This window comes from Elephas maximus, chromosome 13 (genome assembly GCF_024166365.1).
Source record: "Elephas maximus indicus isolate mEleMax1 chromosome 13, mEleMax1 primary haplotype, whole genome shotgun sequence".
Classification (NCBI taxonomy): Eukaryota; Metazoa; Chordata; class Mammalia; order Proboscidea; family Elephantidae; genus Elephas; species Elephas maximus.
The window spans coordinates 54280573-54296914 of NC_064831.1; the positions used below are offsets into that span (position 1 = coordinate 54280573).

General features: G+C 40.3%; 1 non-coding gene across 1 annotated transcript; it reads left to right on the top strand.

Moving 5' to 3' along the window:
* Nucleotides 1-1892: 1892 nt before the first annotated feature.
* Nucleotides 1893-2008, top strand: LOC126057418 (U5 spliceosomal RNA). The gene has a single exon (XR_007512507.1). It is a non-coding gene; the product is annotated as a U5 spliceosomal RNA (small nuclear RNA).
* Nucleotides 2009-16342: the final 14334 nt, after the last annotated feature.

The following is a 16342-nucleotide window of genomic DNA, read 5'->3' on the forward strand; positions in this document are numbered from 1 at the left end:
CAGATAAAATGAAATCCTTGACAACTTCAATATTTTCTCCATTTATCATGATGTTGCTTATTGGTTCAGTTGTGAGGATTTTTGTTTTCTTTATGTTAAGGGGTAACCCAAAATGAAGGCTGTGGTCTTTGATCTTCATTAGCGAGTACTTCAAGTCCTCTTTGCTTTCAGCAAAGAAGGTTGTGTCATCTGCATACTGCAGACTGTTAATAAGTCTTCTTCTAATCCTGATGCTGCACTCTTCTTCATATCGTCCAGCTTCTCGGATTATTTGCTCAGCATACAGATTGAATGGGTATGGTGAAAGAATACATCCTGGACATACACCTTTTCTGATTTTAAACTGTGCAGTATCCCCTTGTTCTGTTTGAACAACTGCCTCTTAATCTATGTACAGGTTCCTCATAAGCACAATTAAGAGTTTTGGAATTCCCATTCTTCCCAACGTTATCCATAATTTATTGTGATCCGCAAAGTCAAATGCTTTGCATAGTCAGTAAAACACAGGTAAACATCTTTCCAGTTATTCTCTGCTTTCAGCCAAGATCCATCTGACATCAGCAGTGATATCCCTCGTTCCATGTCCTCCTCTGAATTAGGCTTGAATTTCTGGCAGTTCCTTGTCGATGTACTGCTGCAACTGTTTTTTAATATTTTCAGTAAAATTTTACTCATGTGATGTTAATGATATTGTTCAATAATTTCCTCATTCTGTTGGATCATCTTTCTTTGGAATGGGCACAAATATGGATCTCTGCCAGCCAGCTGGCCAGGTAGCTATCTACCAAATTTCTTGGTATAGACTAGTGAGCGCTTCTAGCATTGTATCCATTTGTTGAAACATCTCAATTGATATTCCGTCAGTTCCTGAAGCCTCGTTTTTCACCAATGCCTTCAGTGCAACTTGGACTTCTTCCTTCAGTACCATGGGTTCTTGATCATATGCTACCTCCTGAAGTGGCTGAATTTCAACTAGTTCTTTTTGGTACAGTGACTCTGTGAATCCCTTCCATCTTCTTTTGATGCTTCCTGCATTGTTATTAAAAAGCTCAATATCATCACTCAGAACAAGGCCAGTGGCTGACTGCAGGACAGACCACAATTACTCATATGCAAGTTCAAGGTGAAGCTGAAGAAAATTAAAGCAAGTCCACAAGAGCCAATGAGTACATCCCATCTGAATTCAGAGGCCACCTCAAAAACAAATTTGATGCACTGAACACTAATGACCGAAGACCAGATGAGCTGTGGAATGACATCTAGGACATCATGCATGAAGAAAGCAAGAGAGCATTAAAAAGACAGAAAAGATAAAAAAGACCAGAATGGATATCAGAAGAGACTCTGAAAGTTGCTCTTGAACGTCAAGTAGCTAAAGTAAAATGAAGAAATGATCAAGGAAAAGAGCTGAACAGAAGATTTCAAAGGGTGGCTCAAGAAGACAAAGTATTTAATGAAATGTGCAAAGACCTGGAATTACAAAACCAAAAGGGAAGAGCATGCTTGGCATTTCTCAACCTGAAAGAACTGAATATTCAAGCCCTGGGTTGCAATATTGAAGGATTCTACGGGCAAAAAATTTAACGAGGCAGAAAACATCAAAAGAAGATGGGAAGAACACAGAGTCATCCTGCAAATGCTAATGTATTTCCGGAATGAAAGGGTGGTGGCTCAGACTTATTTGCATACCCACAATGCACTGCACATAGTACCAGTTTAAAGTGCCAGAAATTTTAATTCTATTTAACTCATACTTTCAAAAATTGTAGTTTTTTATTTACAAAATTCTGTGAAATTTTTTCTTCAGGCACTGGGTTTTGGCGATAAATAGCCACCATCAGTGTACTAGGAGTTTCTGTTACCCGAGGTGTAAGTTACACAGACAGTAAGATACACTCTGGTTTCTTTTCATATCGTATAAATCTTTCGCCTTTTACTAAAGATTTCCGTGGAGAGGAACAAGTCTGAGTCTTAACTCAATTTTTTGAGGCCTTGTGTAAGCAAGGCTGGTTTATGTTGTTAAACGAAAGATCTCCTGTAATTCGCTTAGTTTTTACGTGTTAGTTTTACAGTTAAGGCTGAAATGCTGTGGGTACACCAGTGAAGACGTTGACTGCTAACAAAGCATAACTGTTAAGAGTTCAAATTTATCAGCTTTTTTTTGGTAACTTTGTGGTATAGGTTTACTCTGTCTTGTAAGGTAGTAATGAGTGAGAATTGACTCAACAGCAATGGTTTAGTTTGGTTTTTATAATATGATTTTTAAAAATGGCGCCTGGGTCTGTAACACCTAATGTCAGAGGTTTGAGTTGACCAATTTTTTTTTTAAGTTTTTTTGTGTTTTAGGTGAAAGTTTCCAGCACAAATTAGTTTCTCATTCAAAGATTTACACACAAATTGTTTTGATTCTGACTCATAGCAACCCCATAGGACAGAGTGGAACTGCCCCTTAGGGTTTCCCAGGAGCACCTGGTGGATTGGAACTGCCAACCTTTTGGTTAGCCACTGTAGCACTTAACCACTATGCCACCAGGGTTTCCATTATGACAGTGGTTGCCCAGTTCTTTTTGGTACAGTGGCTCTGTGTATTCCTTCCATCTTTTTTTTTCCCCCTAAATTTTATTTTGTTGTTGTCGTTGACAATATACACAGCAAAACATACACCAATTCAACAGCTCCTGCATGAACAACTTAGTGACACTGATTACATTCTTCCGGTTGCGCAACAATCCTCGCCTTCATTTTTTGAGTTGTTCCTCATTACATCAACTCACTGCCCCCTAAAGTTCCTATCTAATCTTTTGAATTGCTGTTGTCAATTTGATCCCACATAGATACCTCTTAAAAGAGCATAATGTTCAAGGCAGGCTTTTTTTTTTTTTTTTTTTTAACTAGTTAAGCTATTGTTTGGTTTTAAGATGACTTTAGGGGATATTTTTGGTTTAAGGTCTAAAGATTATCTTGGGGTAATAGTTTCTTGGGTTCATCCACTCTCCATGGTTCCGGAAAGTCTGGAGTCCATGGGAATTTAAAATTCCGTTCTGCATTTTCCCTCTTTTGATCAGGATTCTTCTGTGAAATCTTTGAAAACGTTCAGTAATGAATGGTAGCTGGGCACCATTCAGTTCTTCTGGTCTCATGGCAAAGGAAACAGCTGTTCATGGAGGCAATTAACTACACATTCCATATTCTCTACTTATTCCTGACTCTCCTTCCTCTGTTGCTCCAGACGAATAGAGACCAATTGTTGTGCCCTGGATGACCTCTTGCAGGCTTTTAATACCCCACATACTCCACGAAGAACCTTGTCGCTGTTGTTAGGTGTGGTTGAGTTGATTCTGACTCACAGTGACCCCATGTGACAGACCAGAGCTGCCTCTTAGGTTTTCTTGGCTGTAATCTTTACGGGAGCAGATTGCCAGGTCTTTCTCCCATGGAGCCACTGGTTGGGTCCAAGCTGGCAACCTTTCACTTAGCAGTTGAGTACTTAACAGTTTCCCTTAGGTGATTCAAATCTACACAAATTCGAGGCCCAATGCATATTTCTTTCTACAGAGAATTATATAATCCACCAGCTGCTCCTTGGAAATCCCACAGGGCAAGTCTACTGTGTCCTATAGGGTCACTACAAAAGTCAGAATCAACTGAAATGCAGCGGGTTTGGTTTTTCAGGATATATATGTATAGGCACATACACACACACAGTCATAAAGTAAATGTCATTGATTGGTTCCTAATTTTTAGAATAAATGCATAAGCAAAAAATGGACTTGTTTATAGGTAAAGATCAAAATGTTATGTTATAAATCTTGACAGTGTAACTAACAAATTTTGGAAGTGGAAAAGGGAGAAGTGGAAGAAAGGGAATGTGCTCTAGTTTATATTATTTTAAAGTATAATGGCAGGACCCTAAGAGACATGCCTGATACCATGGCTGGGCAGGGAGAGTACAAGGTGAACCTAGAACATCTCATACCAGAAAGTAAAGAAGTGCTCGAAAATGGATGAGAATACATCGAGAGGGCAAGGAAGGGTGGGGCCAAGATGGTGGAATAGCCCGATGCTTCCAGCAATCCCTCTTACAACAAAGACCTGAAAAAACAAGTGAAACAATTACATTTATGACAAACTGGGAGCCCTGAACATCATAGGCAAAGTTAGAAAACAGGATGAGTGGCAGGGGAAGGGAGAGATGGTTCAGAAGAGGAGAAGAGCTGCCGGACCCGAATTGCCAGGAGCCCTCAGGCACCATTCCCGGGAGTGGCTGCGGCCATAGCGTTCAGTCACGGTTTCCTCAGGGAGAAGCAGCCAGCCCCACAGCCTACTCACACCTCCAGAACCAGAGAAAAACGGCGCTCTCGGCAAAAGCTAAGGCCTTGCGTACATTTTACCACACCCCCTGCCCCCAAGCCAGATTCAGTGCCTGCTGATTTCCCTGGGCTTGAGATAGGCCCTGTTGAGCACCTAGAGCCATCCTCCGGGCCTTGGAGAAGGAATAAATTTGCAGTTGTGGGAAAAGATAATTTGCCAGCTCCACTAACTGGGGGAGCTCAGGACAGACGCGGCTCCTGTCCAGGCATAAATGGTCCATGGACTTTGAGTACCTTTCCCCGCGGCATGGACCTGTGTGGCCCTTGTAGGCAGACTACAACTGTTTCAGCCGTGCAGTAGAGAGGTGGGTGTTTGATGTTTGACACTGCTTTGCCTATTAAACAGGGTCCTCACCTACCCACATCAGGGGCCTAAGGACTGGTGGCTCCACTCAGGTCACCCGGCCACCCACGACAGGGGTCCAAGGATAACTGGTACCTCCTAGTCCTTACAACCAAAAGCATTGGGTGCCCATTGCCCATCTGCAGAACTCACCCACCTGTACGCTCTAGGGAAGAGGGACATGCTTTCCTCAGAGTCACTTGGGGGATGATTCTCAGTCCCCTGCCTTGTTCAGAGTGTGACCCCCTGTTGCAATCAGATACTGGTACCTACACCAATCACCCCTGCCCCTATAAGACTGGAGGACAGAGCCTGTACCACACACTTGATGAGCAGCTACCTGGACACCTGAGCTGGATTCATACAAGAAAAGTGAATGGACTCCTAGACTGATATACCTGATAACAGATCTAACCATGTGGTGACAGGTCGTCAGAGCTTCAAAGGTGAAAATAATCATGCTAGCTCACTCAAGCAATCCATTTGGGAAACGAAGCAAGAAGCTATGATACAGTAAACAAACATAAAATAAACTAATACAATAACTTATAGATGGCTCAGAGACAACAGTCAATATCAAGTCACATAAAGAAACAGACCATGATCGGCTCAACAAGCCCTCGAAACAAAGAATCAAGGGATCTTCTAGATGAAAATGCTTTCCTGGAATTATCAGATGCAGAATACAAAAGATTAATATACAGAACCCTTTGAGACATCATGAAGGAAATCAGGCAATACGCAGAACAAGCCAAGGAACACACAGATAAAATAGTTGAAGAAATTAAAAAGGTTATTCAAGAACATAATGAAAAATTTAATAAGCTGCAAGACTCCATAGAGAGACAGCAATCAGAAATTCAGAAGATTAACAATAAAATTAGAGAAGTAGACAACTCAATAGAAAGTCAGAGGAGCAGAATTAAGCAAGTGGAAGGCAGAATTTCTGAACTTGAAGATAAATCACTTGGCACCAATATATTTGAAGAAAAATCAGATAAAAGAATTTAAAAAAACGAAGAAACCTTAAGAATCATGTGGGACTCTATCAAGAGAAATAACCTATGAGTGATTGGAGTACCAGAACAGGGAGGGATAACAGAAAATACAGAGAGAATTGTTGAAGATTTGTTGGCAGAAAACTTCCCTGATATAGTGAAAGATAAGAACATATCTATCCAAGATGCTCATTGAACTCCACATAAGGCAGATTTTAAAAGAAAGTCACCAAGACATATTATAATCAAACTTGCCAAACCCAAAGATAAAGAGTGGATTTTAAGAGGACAAGGAGACAACTTGAAGGGCCTTGCACTGGCCAGACTTGGAATGAGTTGAGCATCAAAATAATGACAGGAGTGGATTATAACTTTGAATTATAAGAGAGAGTTCATATGTTCCAACTTTTTTGAATATTTTATTGTGTTTTAGGTGAAATTACATTCCTATTCAACAATTCATATACAAATTGTTCCATGACATTGGTTACAATCCTCACAATGTGTCATCATTCTCCCCATTTCCACCCAGTCTGCCCCATTTCTGTCCATCCAGTTTCCCTGCCCCTCAATGCGTTCTTATTTTTGCTTTTGGGTAAATGTTGACTGTTTGGTCTTGTATAGTTGATTGTTTAAAGGACACATCCCTCACAGGTGTTATTGTTTATTTTATAGGCCAGTCTATTACTTGGCTGAAAGGTGACCTCCAGGAATGGCTTCAGTTCCACATTATTTTAGGGCAATAGTCTTGGGGGTTCCTCAAGTCTCTATCAGTCCAGTAAGTCTGGTCTTTTTTTAAATGAATTTGAATTTTGTTCTACATTTTTTTCCCATTCTAACTGGAACCTTCTCTTGTGTCCCTGGTTAGAACCAGTCAGTGGCAGTAGCCGTGCACCATCTAGTTCATCTGATCTCAGGCTAGAAGAGGCTGTGGTTCACGAAGGCCATTAGTCCTGTGGACTAATTTCTTCCTTAAGTCTTTGGTTTCCTTCACTCTCCTTTGCTCCAGGCAGGGAGAGACCAATAGTTGTATCTTCATATGTTCCAATTTGATATTTAAAAATTAAAATTCAAAAAGGAGAGAAGGAAAAAGGAAAGTAAAAGTTTTAAGAAAAACATGAATTAATAAACATAGAAGAAATGACAGAAGTAGAAAAATCACTTTATCACCACATAGTAATAAGTGATTCAGGCAAGAGTCATCACTGGATACTAAAACCATCAAGTGAAAGGTTGTTGGAGAACAGGATACTCGTGTGGTCTTTAAGTATCACCCCACAGATTACTCACTGAGGACAAGGGGCAAAGATACGTTTATAATGGAGGAACCTGGCAGATACCACCTGCCATGGATTGAATTGTATCCCGCCAAAATGTGTCAACTTGGTTGGGCCATGATTCCCAGTATTATGTGGTTGTCCTCCATTTTGCGATTGTAATTTTGTGCTAAAGAGGATTACGGTGATATTATAACACTCTTAATCATATCCCTGATCTAAGGTAAAGGGAGTTTCCCTGGAGTGTGGCCTGCACCAGCCTTTATCTTACAAGAAAGAAAAGGAAAGGGAAGAAAGCAGAGAGTGGGGACTTTATACCACCAAGATAGCAGTGCCAGGAGCAGAGTATACCCTTTGGACCCAGGGTTCCCGAGAAGAGAAGCTCCTATTCCAGGGGAAAATCAATGAGAAGGACCTTCCTCCAGAGCTGACAGAGAGCAAGCGTTCTCCTGGAGCTGACGCCCCGAATTTGGACTAGTAGCCTACTAGACTGTGAGAGAATAACCTTCTCTTTGTTGAAGCCATACACTTGCAGTATTTCTGTTATACCAGCACTAGATAACTAAGACACCACCTTAATAAAATGACCAAATGTAGCATCACCAATAATGAGACAAGCTGACATCAGGTGCCTCCTGATGTGTTGTGCTGAGAGAGACATGACACCACCCGTGTAGTACTCCTGCAAAAATGGAGAACCTGCATCTAATCATGAGACAAATCCAGACTGAGGGATGTACTCAAAAAATACCAATGTCATGAAAGAAAAACGTGACCATTCTAGATCAAAGGAGACTGAAGAGACATGACAATTCAGTGCAATGCGTGACGAATGATTGGATCCTGGGCTGGAAAAAAAAAAAAAGTTAAAATGGACATTATTGGAAAATTGTAAAAATTTGAATGTGGACTTATTAAATAATCCTATCAATGCTACATTTTTCTGAATGTGAGAATTATACCGTGGTTATGTAGGAGAGTGTTCTTACTCTGAGGTATTTGGGGGAGAAATAGCATTATATATACAACTGTCCCTCCAACAGTTCCACAAAAAGAATATGTATGTATGTAGTGAGTGTGAGAGAAATCTAAATGTAGTAAACAGTTAACAGTTGATAAATCTAGCAGCATTCTTCTTGCAAATTTTCCAGAGAAGTTTTTCAAAATCAAAAATTGGGGGAAAAAACATAAAATATATTCTAGTACAGGCATACCTCAGAAACCCCGGTGGCGTAGTGGTTAAGTGCTACAACTGCTAACCAAAGGATTGGCAGTTCGAATCCACCAGGCACTCCTTGGAAACCCTATGGGGCAGTTCTACTCTGTCCTATGGGGTCACTATGAGTCAGAATTGACTCGACAGCACTGGGTTTGGTTTCTGGGTTTAGGCCTACCTCGCTTTACTGCACTTCACTTTATTGCACTTCACAGATACTGCGTTTTCACAAAATTGGAGGTTTGTGACAACCCTGTGTCGAGCAAGTCTATCAGCGCCATTTTTCCAACAGCATGTGCTCACTTCACGTCTCTATATCACACTTTAGTAATTCTCAGAGTATTTCAAATTTTTCATTATAATTTTATCTGTTATGGTGATCTGTGATCAGTGACCTTTGATGTTACTGTTGTAATTGTTTTGGGGTGCCACGAACCACGCCCATATAAGATGGCAAACTTAATAAATGTTGTGTGTGTCCTGGGCGCTCCACTGACCAGCCGTTCCTCATCTCTTTCCTCTTCTTGGCCCTCCCTGTTCCTGAGACACAACAATATTGAAATTAGGCCAATTAATAACCTACAAGTGTTCAAGTAAAAGGAAGAGTCTTACTCTCTCACTTTAAATCAAAAGGTAGAAATGGTTAAGCTTAGCAAGGAAGGCATATCAAAAGCCAAGACAGGCTGAAAGCTAGGCCTCTCGCACCAAACAGTTAGCCAAGTTGTGAAGGCAAAGGAAAAGATCTTGAAGAAAATTAAAGTTCTACTCCAGTGAACACACAAATGATAAAGCGAAACACACTTATTACTGATATGGAGAAAGTTTTAGTGCTCTGGAGGGAAGACCTAATCAGCCACAACATTCCTTTAAGCCAAAGCCTAATCCAGAGCAAGGCCCTAACTCTCTTCAATTCTATGAAGGCTGAGAGAGGTGAGGAAGCTGCAGAAGACAAGTTTGAAGCTAGCAGAGGTTAGTTCATGAGGTTTAAGGAAAGAAGCCTTCTCCATAACATAGATCTGCAAGCTGAAGTGGCAAGTGCTGATGTAGAAGCTGCAGTAAGTTATCCAGAAGATCCAGCTGAGATCATTGATGAAGGCGACTGCCCTAAACAGCCAATTTTCAGTGTAGATGAAACAGCCTTATATTGGAAGATGCCGTCTAGGACTTCCCTGGCTGGAGAGAAGTCAATGTCTGGCTTCAAAGCTCCAAAGGACAGGCTGACTCTCTTGGTAGGGGCTAATGCAGCTGGTGACTTTAAGTTGAAGCCAATGCTCATTTACCATTCCAAAAATCCTAGGGCCCTTAAGAGTAATGTTAAATCTACTCGGCCTTGCTCTATAAATGGAACAACAAAGCCTAGATGACAGCACATTTGTTTAAAACATGGTTTACTGAGTAGTTTAAGCCCACTGTTGAGACCTACTGCTCAGAAAAAAAATATTCTTTTCAAAATATTAATGCTCATTGACAATGCACCTGATCACCCAAGAGCTCTGATGGAGATGTACAAGGAGATTAACGTTGTTTCCATGTCTGCTAACACAATATCCATTCTACAGCCCATGGATCAAGGAGTAATTTCGACTTTCAAGTCTTATTAAGAAATACATTTTGTAAGGCTATAGCTGCCATAGATAGTGATTCCTCTGATGGATCTGGGCAAGTAAATTGAAAACCTCCTGGAAAGGATTCACCACTCTACATGCCATTAAGAACATTTTTGATTCACGGGAGGTCAAAATATCAACATTAACAGGCGTTTGAAAGAAATTGATTCCAACCTTCATGGGCTCAAGACTTCAATGGAAGAAGTAATTGTGGTGGAAATAGCAAGAGAACTAGAATTAGAAGTGGAGCCTGAAGATGTGACTGAATTGCTGCAATCTCATGATAAAACTTCAACGGATGAAGAGTTGCTTCTTATGGATGGGCAAAGAAAGTGGTTTATTGAGATAAAATCTATTCCTAGTGAAGATGCTGTGAACATTGTTGAAATGACAACAAAGGATTTAGAATATTACATAAACCTAGTCGATAAGCAGTGGCACGGTTTGAGTGGATTGACTCCAATTTTGAAAGAAGTTCTGTGGGTAAAATGCTATCAAACTGCATTGCATGCTACAGGGAAATCTTTTGTGAAAGGAAGAGTCAACTGATGCAGCAAATTACATTGTCTGATTTTAAGAAATTGCCACGGCCATCCCAACCTTCAGCAACTACTACCCCAAGCAGTCAGCAGCCATCAACATCAAGGCAAGACCCTCTACCCAGCAAAAGATTACCATCAGCTGAAGGCTCAGATGATGGCTAGTACTTTTTAGCAATAAAGTATTTTTTAATTAAGGTATGTACTTTTTTTTTTTAGACATAATGCTATCCCAGACTTAACAGATTACAATTTAGTGAAAGCATAACTTTTCTATGCACTGGAAAACCAAAAAATCCATAGGACTCACTTTATTGCAATATCTACTTTATTACAGTGGCCTGGAAGGGAGCCCACAATATCTCCGAGGCATACCTGTGATTAGCAGAAAAACTAAAAGTAAAAATGGTTGAAAGTGGTTGTCTTTGGGGAGGAAGGAGGAACGCTGGGATAGGAGGAAAAGGAAACTTCTAGTTTGCATTTTATACTTTTTAAACTTTTTTCTTTGGTTATGCTTCTATATTACTTCTGTGACCAAAAAGAAAACTAGTTTAACTAATAAAGCAAAATATCTACAACAGAGGCTGCTCTGAGAGTAATAAGCCTCTTCGTTCTAGAAAAAAATTACTAAAGGTCATGTTTAATGCCCATTAATGTTCATTAAGCTTTTAGCCCTGTAGTGAGTGCTGAGGTTCTTGGGTTCAGTCCAGCTTCCCCAGCCTCATTTCTGTCCAACAGCAGCACTTATTAAAGGGCATTGCATTCTTTTGCTAAATCTGGCTAAGAGGAAAAAAATTGCTAAGAACTTTAAACATCACTAATGTGAAGACAGGAGCCCTGGTGGAGCTCAGCAGCTAACTGAAACGTTGGCAGTTCTAACCTACCAGCTGCTCCATGGGAGAAAGATGTGGCAGTCTGCTTCCATGATGATTGCGCCCTTGGAAACCCAATGGGATGGTTCTGCTCTGTCCCACAGGGTTGCTGTGTCGGAATTGACTCGATGGCAACGGGTTTGGTTTTTGGTTTTAACGTGAAGATACGTTAAGCTGTGAATATCCTTGAGAAATTGAAGAACCACATCTTGATTTTTATGTCTTATTATGTCCTATTTTTTTTCACCCAGAAGCTCTTGGTCTGTCAACCTACTTAGCCCCTGTTTTCAGTCTACAGAATGACTAAGGGACTTAGAAAGTTTTGGATTCCCTGAGTGGTACAAATGGCTAACGTGCTTGGTGGCTAATCAAAAAGTTAGCAGTTCAAGTCTACACTAAGCCACCTCGGAAGAAAAGCCTGACAATCTACTTCCCAAAAATCAGCCACTGAAAACCCGATGGAGCGTAGTTCTGCTCTGACACACGTGAGGTGACCATGAGTCAGGGTCAACTTGACAGCAGCTGGTTTTAGAAAGTTTCAGATTTTATTCTTTTAAATCACTTTAATCAGTGAGGGAGACATGACTTGCCCAAATCACAGAGCTGGTTATTGGCAAATGCTCACCTAGAAACCAGGCCTCTTCCTATATATCCTAACCCCATAGTCTCGGTCCTGATTCTTCCATGGCTGTGTGAGTGTGAGCAATTCACTCAGCATCTCCTTGCCTCATTTTCTTACCTGCAAAATGAAGTAGTAGGATTAAATTAACACAAAATCAGCCCCCAAATTCCCTAATGGTAGCCATGTGTTTCGGTTGGAAAAACAAAGTCCAGCAAGGCTCTGCAACTTGGTAAGTGTCACCTTGCAAGGCAACCTTGAGTTTCGCTCACATACTCATTTTATATTCTGACTCATCTGAACAGTTCTCACCTGAACGTAGCCAAGGAACACTGGTATGAAAGGCTCAGGAGCCTGGCAACAGGGAAACTCAGCTGATATGACCCAGTTTAGCTTTATTAGCTTAATCAGAACAACAACAACAATCTTAAGAACCATAACATTCCTTAAAAAAAAAAAAAAGGAACAATTAATTAAACTAATAAGCTTTGGGAAAGGGTTATAATCATTTTTAATTCTGCACGAATCAGCAGATTAACAACCTCAGGCCAAGCTCAATATTAATCACTCCTGTGATTGTTAACGATGCCAATGAGCCCTTGAAATCCCCAGAAAGCCAAAATCCACTGTGGCTTCTAGTAGGTAGACTTCTAAAACCTGGAGGAGCCTTTGAGATCATCTAACACCTTTCTAGAAGAAAGAGTGAGGACCAGAGAGGGGAAGTGACTCACCCACAAATTCACACTCATCTGGGGCAGAGCCAGGGTTAAAGGTCAGGCTCCTAACCCCTAGCCCAGTGTACAGTCCTCCTATGAAATGCCAATAGCTGAAGCCTTGGGTAGAGCCACATCCACTCACTATGAGCAAGGTAAGCCTGAAATAATCTCAACAAGAAATTTTGGAGAGCCTGATATATACAGGAGGCATCTCTGTATGTTGGTTATTCCAAAGAACCAAGGATGTCAGTGGCATACCACAGCACCAGACCCCAGGAGTCTGGATAATCGAAGGAGATGTCCCCAAGAGGATAAATACATTTTATTTCTCTCCCACACTTTAAAGATATTTTTTAAGTGGTTTTACAAAACATACATATACCGTAAGAATTTATTTCCTTTCTTGTTTTAAATAACATTAACTAGGGGCTTTCCAGTTTTTGAAGCCTTAATGGTGCAGTGGTTAAGAGCTACAGCTGCTAACCAAAAGATCAGCAGTTCAAATCCACCAGCTGCTCCTTGGAAGCCCTATGGGGCAGTTCTACTCTGTCTTATAGGGTCGCCATGAGTCGGAATTGACTCGATGACAACGGCTTTGATTTTTGAGTTCTAATTATTAGAGGGAAACATATTCATTGCCAAAAAAAAATTAAAGCAGAGATAACTACTCTTAAAATTTTGATACATTTCCTTCTAGATATTTTTATATGTAAATACATTAATTGTGGTCACTTGGCATATTGTTTTATAATTTGCTTTTCTTTCAACAGCTACATCATGAGAATTCTTCCATATAATTAGAGAGCCTTTGAAAACACTAAGAATTCTATTAAATGAACATAGTATAAACTAACTCTTTACCTATTATTGGCCATTGAGGTGTACATTTTTTACTATAAAATATAACACTGTACTCCTCCAGTTCATAGAGTTGGGTTTGAAAATAATGGTCATGGATAAACTATTCAACAAGTGGGGTTAAGACAGTAATTAGCCATTTGGATAAAAACGGAGTGGGGTCCACTCCTCATGCTGTACACCAGTACAAATTCCACATGGCTCAAAGATTGAAATGTAACAAATGAAATCATAAAAACATTAAAAGAAAACATAGAAGAAATGTTTCATAACCTTGAAATGGGGATTTTTTTTCTAATTATGATCCATAAAATAAGAGATTAATAAATTCAACCATATAAAAAGTTTTTTTAATCTTCATGGCAATAAGGAAAGAAAAAAGAAAAGTCAAAAACAAATGACAAACTAGAAGAAAAAAAAAACTTGCAACACAAAACAAAGGGCTACTCTCCCTAATATATAAAAAACTCCTACAAACCATGAAGGCAAACACTAACTAGAAAAGTGGACAAATGATACAAAGATGGGTCATTGTAGTTGTTGTTAGGTACCATCAAGTCAGTTCCAACTCATAAGGACCCTACGTAGAACAGAAGGAAACACTGCCCAGTCCTCGCCATCCTCACGATCATTGTTATGCTTGAGTCCATTGTTGCAGCCACTGTGTCAATCTATCTCATTGACGGTCTCCCTTTTTTTCACTGATCCTCTACTTTACCAAGCATGATGTCCTTCTCCAGGGACTGGTCCCTCCTGATAACATGTCCAAAATATGTGAGATGAAGTCTCACCTTCTAAGAAGCATTCTAGCTGTGCTTCTTCCAAGACAGATTTAGACAGGTCATAGAAAAGGAAATATAAATGTCTCTAACTCATATAAAAAGAAGTCCACTGAGGCATGATTTTTCACCTATTAGTTTGACAAAGCTCTATAATCTGATAATACCCTGTCCGGTAAGGCTGAACAGAAAGAGGCACTTTCATACATTGATGATGGGAGTGTCAACTGACACAATCCCCCCGGAGGGTGGTTTGCAGGATCTATCTAAATTATAAATGCACAGGTCTTTTATTCAGCAATTCCTTCTCCAGGAATTGACCCTAGAATCCACTTGTATACGTATGACATGACGTACATATACAAGGTTGTTCACTGTGGCATCGTGTGTAACAGCCAAATAATGGAAATAACCTAAATGTACATCAATAGGAGGTTTGTTAAAGAAATGATACATACAATAGGACATTATGATACTGTAAAACATAATGAGGAAGCTCTTTGTAAACTGATGGGAATATCTCAAAGATACATTGTTAAGTTAAAAAAATAAAGCAATATGTAAGACTGTGTGGTCTGGCACAATGCATGCTAACATTTGAGCAAAAAAAAAAGAGGTGATATATATTTGTATTGGTTTTTACAGAGATAAAAGTTATCTGGAGCCATAAATAACTAAAAGGTTATTCACCATGAAACCCGGTGGGGAATGGTGAGAGTTGGGTGGCTAGGAAACAGGGTTGGGAAGGGTCTTTTTACTGTATACCTTTCTATGCTATTTGATGTTTGAAACACATGAAGGTATTATTTATTCAAAATCCTAAATAAGTAAAAACTGGGAAACATATTTGCAATGTATATAACAAAGTGTTAATACCTGTCTTAGTCATCTAGTACCGCTATAACAGAAATACCACAAGTGGACGGCTTCAAAAAAGAGAAGTTTATTCTCTCACAGCCCAGTAGTCTAGGAGTTCAAATTCAAGTGTCAACTCCAGGGGAAGCCTTTCTCTCTCTGTCTGCTCTGGAGGAAGGTCCTCGTCATCAGTCTTCCCTGGGTCTGGGGGCATCTCAGCGCAGGAACCTCAGGTCCAAAGGACGCACTCTGCTCCCAGCCCTGCTTTCTTGGTGGTATGAGGTCCCCAAGTCTCTCTGCTTGCTTCTCTCTTTTATATCTTGAAAGAGATTGGCTTAATCTTGTAGAGCTCATCAATATAACTGCCGCTAATCCATCTCATTACATCACAGTGATAGGATTTACAACACAGGGAAATCACATCAGATGACAAAATGGTAGACAATCATACAAGGGACCATGACCTGGCCAAGCTGACAGATATTTTGGGGGGACACAATTCAATCCATTAACATCCCAATAGAAAAATGGGCAAAGGATATAAAAACATTTGATTTTTAAAAAAAAATCCCAATGGGAATATTTTTTAAATGCTTAACCTTACCAAACAAATGGAAATTTAAAAAAGGATATCATTTCTCATCCTCTATTTTGGGAAAGATTTTGAAAAATAATACCCAATATTAGTGTGAGACAGGGACACAAACCCCACATTCTTGGTGGGGTATCAACTGGTACAACTTCGTCAGAGGGCAACTCCACAGTGTGTATCAAAAGCCTCAAAATTATTCATAACCTGTGGCAAAGTAATTCCACCCCTAAGAAAATCTTCAGGGGTATCACCCCAGTATCAACAAAGGCACAGACTGCAACGCACCCAGTGTGCTCTGGACCGATAGTGCAGCCTGGATGGAGGGGTGGTGAGTGTACCCTTGGGAGTGGTTGGCAGCACTCAGGGCAGCTGACACTGAGCAATCACTGCTCCCCTGGTGTTTGCGGAGCAGGACTGACTGGAGACCTGAAAACCTGAACTGAGTTGTGTTTTGCTGCCATCTAGTGCCTCCCCAGGGAACTGCACCCAGTCAGGGAGAGCGATTGGCCTCCACCAAGCAGCTTACATCCAGGGGCCCCTCCTCTTTTTATTTAATACGGATAAATTGTTCCAGGCATTGTGCTCAGTACTTCACAAGCATCTGCTCTTTTAATTCTACAACAGACCTATGAATTAGGTACTTTCAGAATAACCATTTTACAGGTGAAGAAACTAAGGTACAGAGATGTTAGGTAACTTAA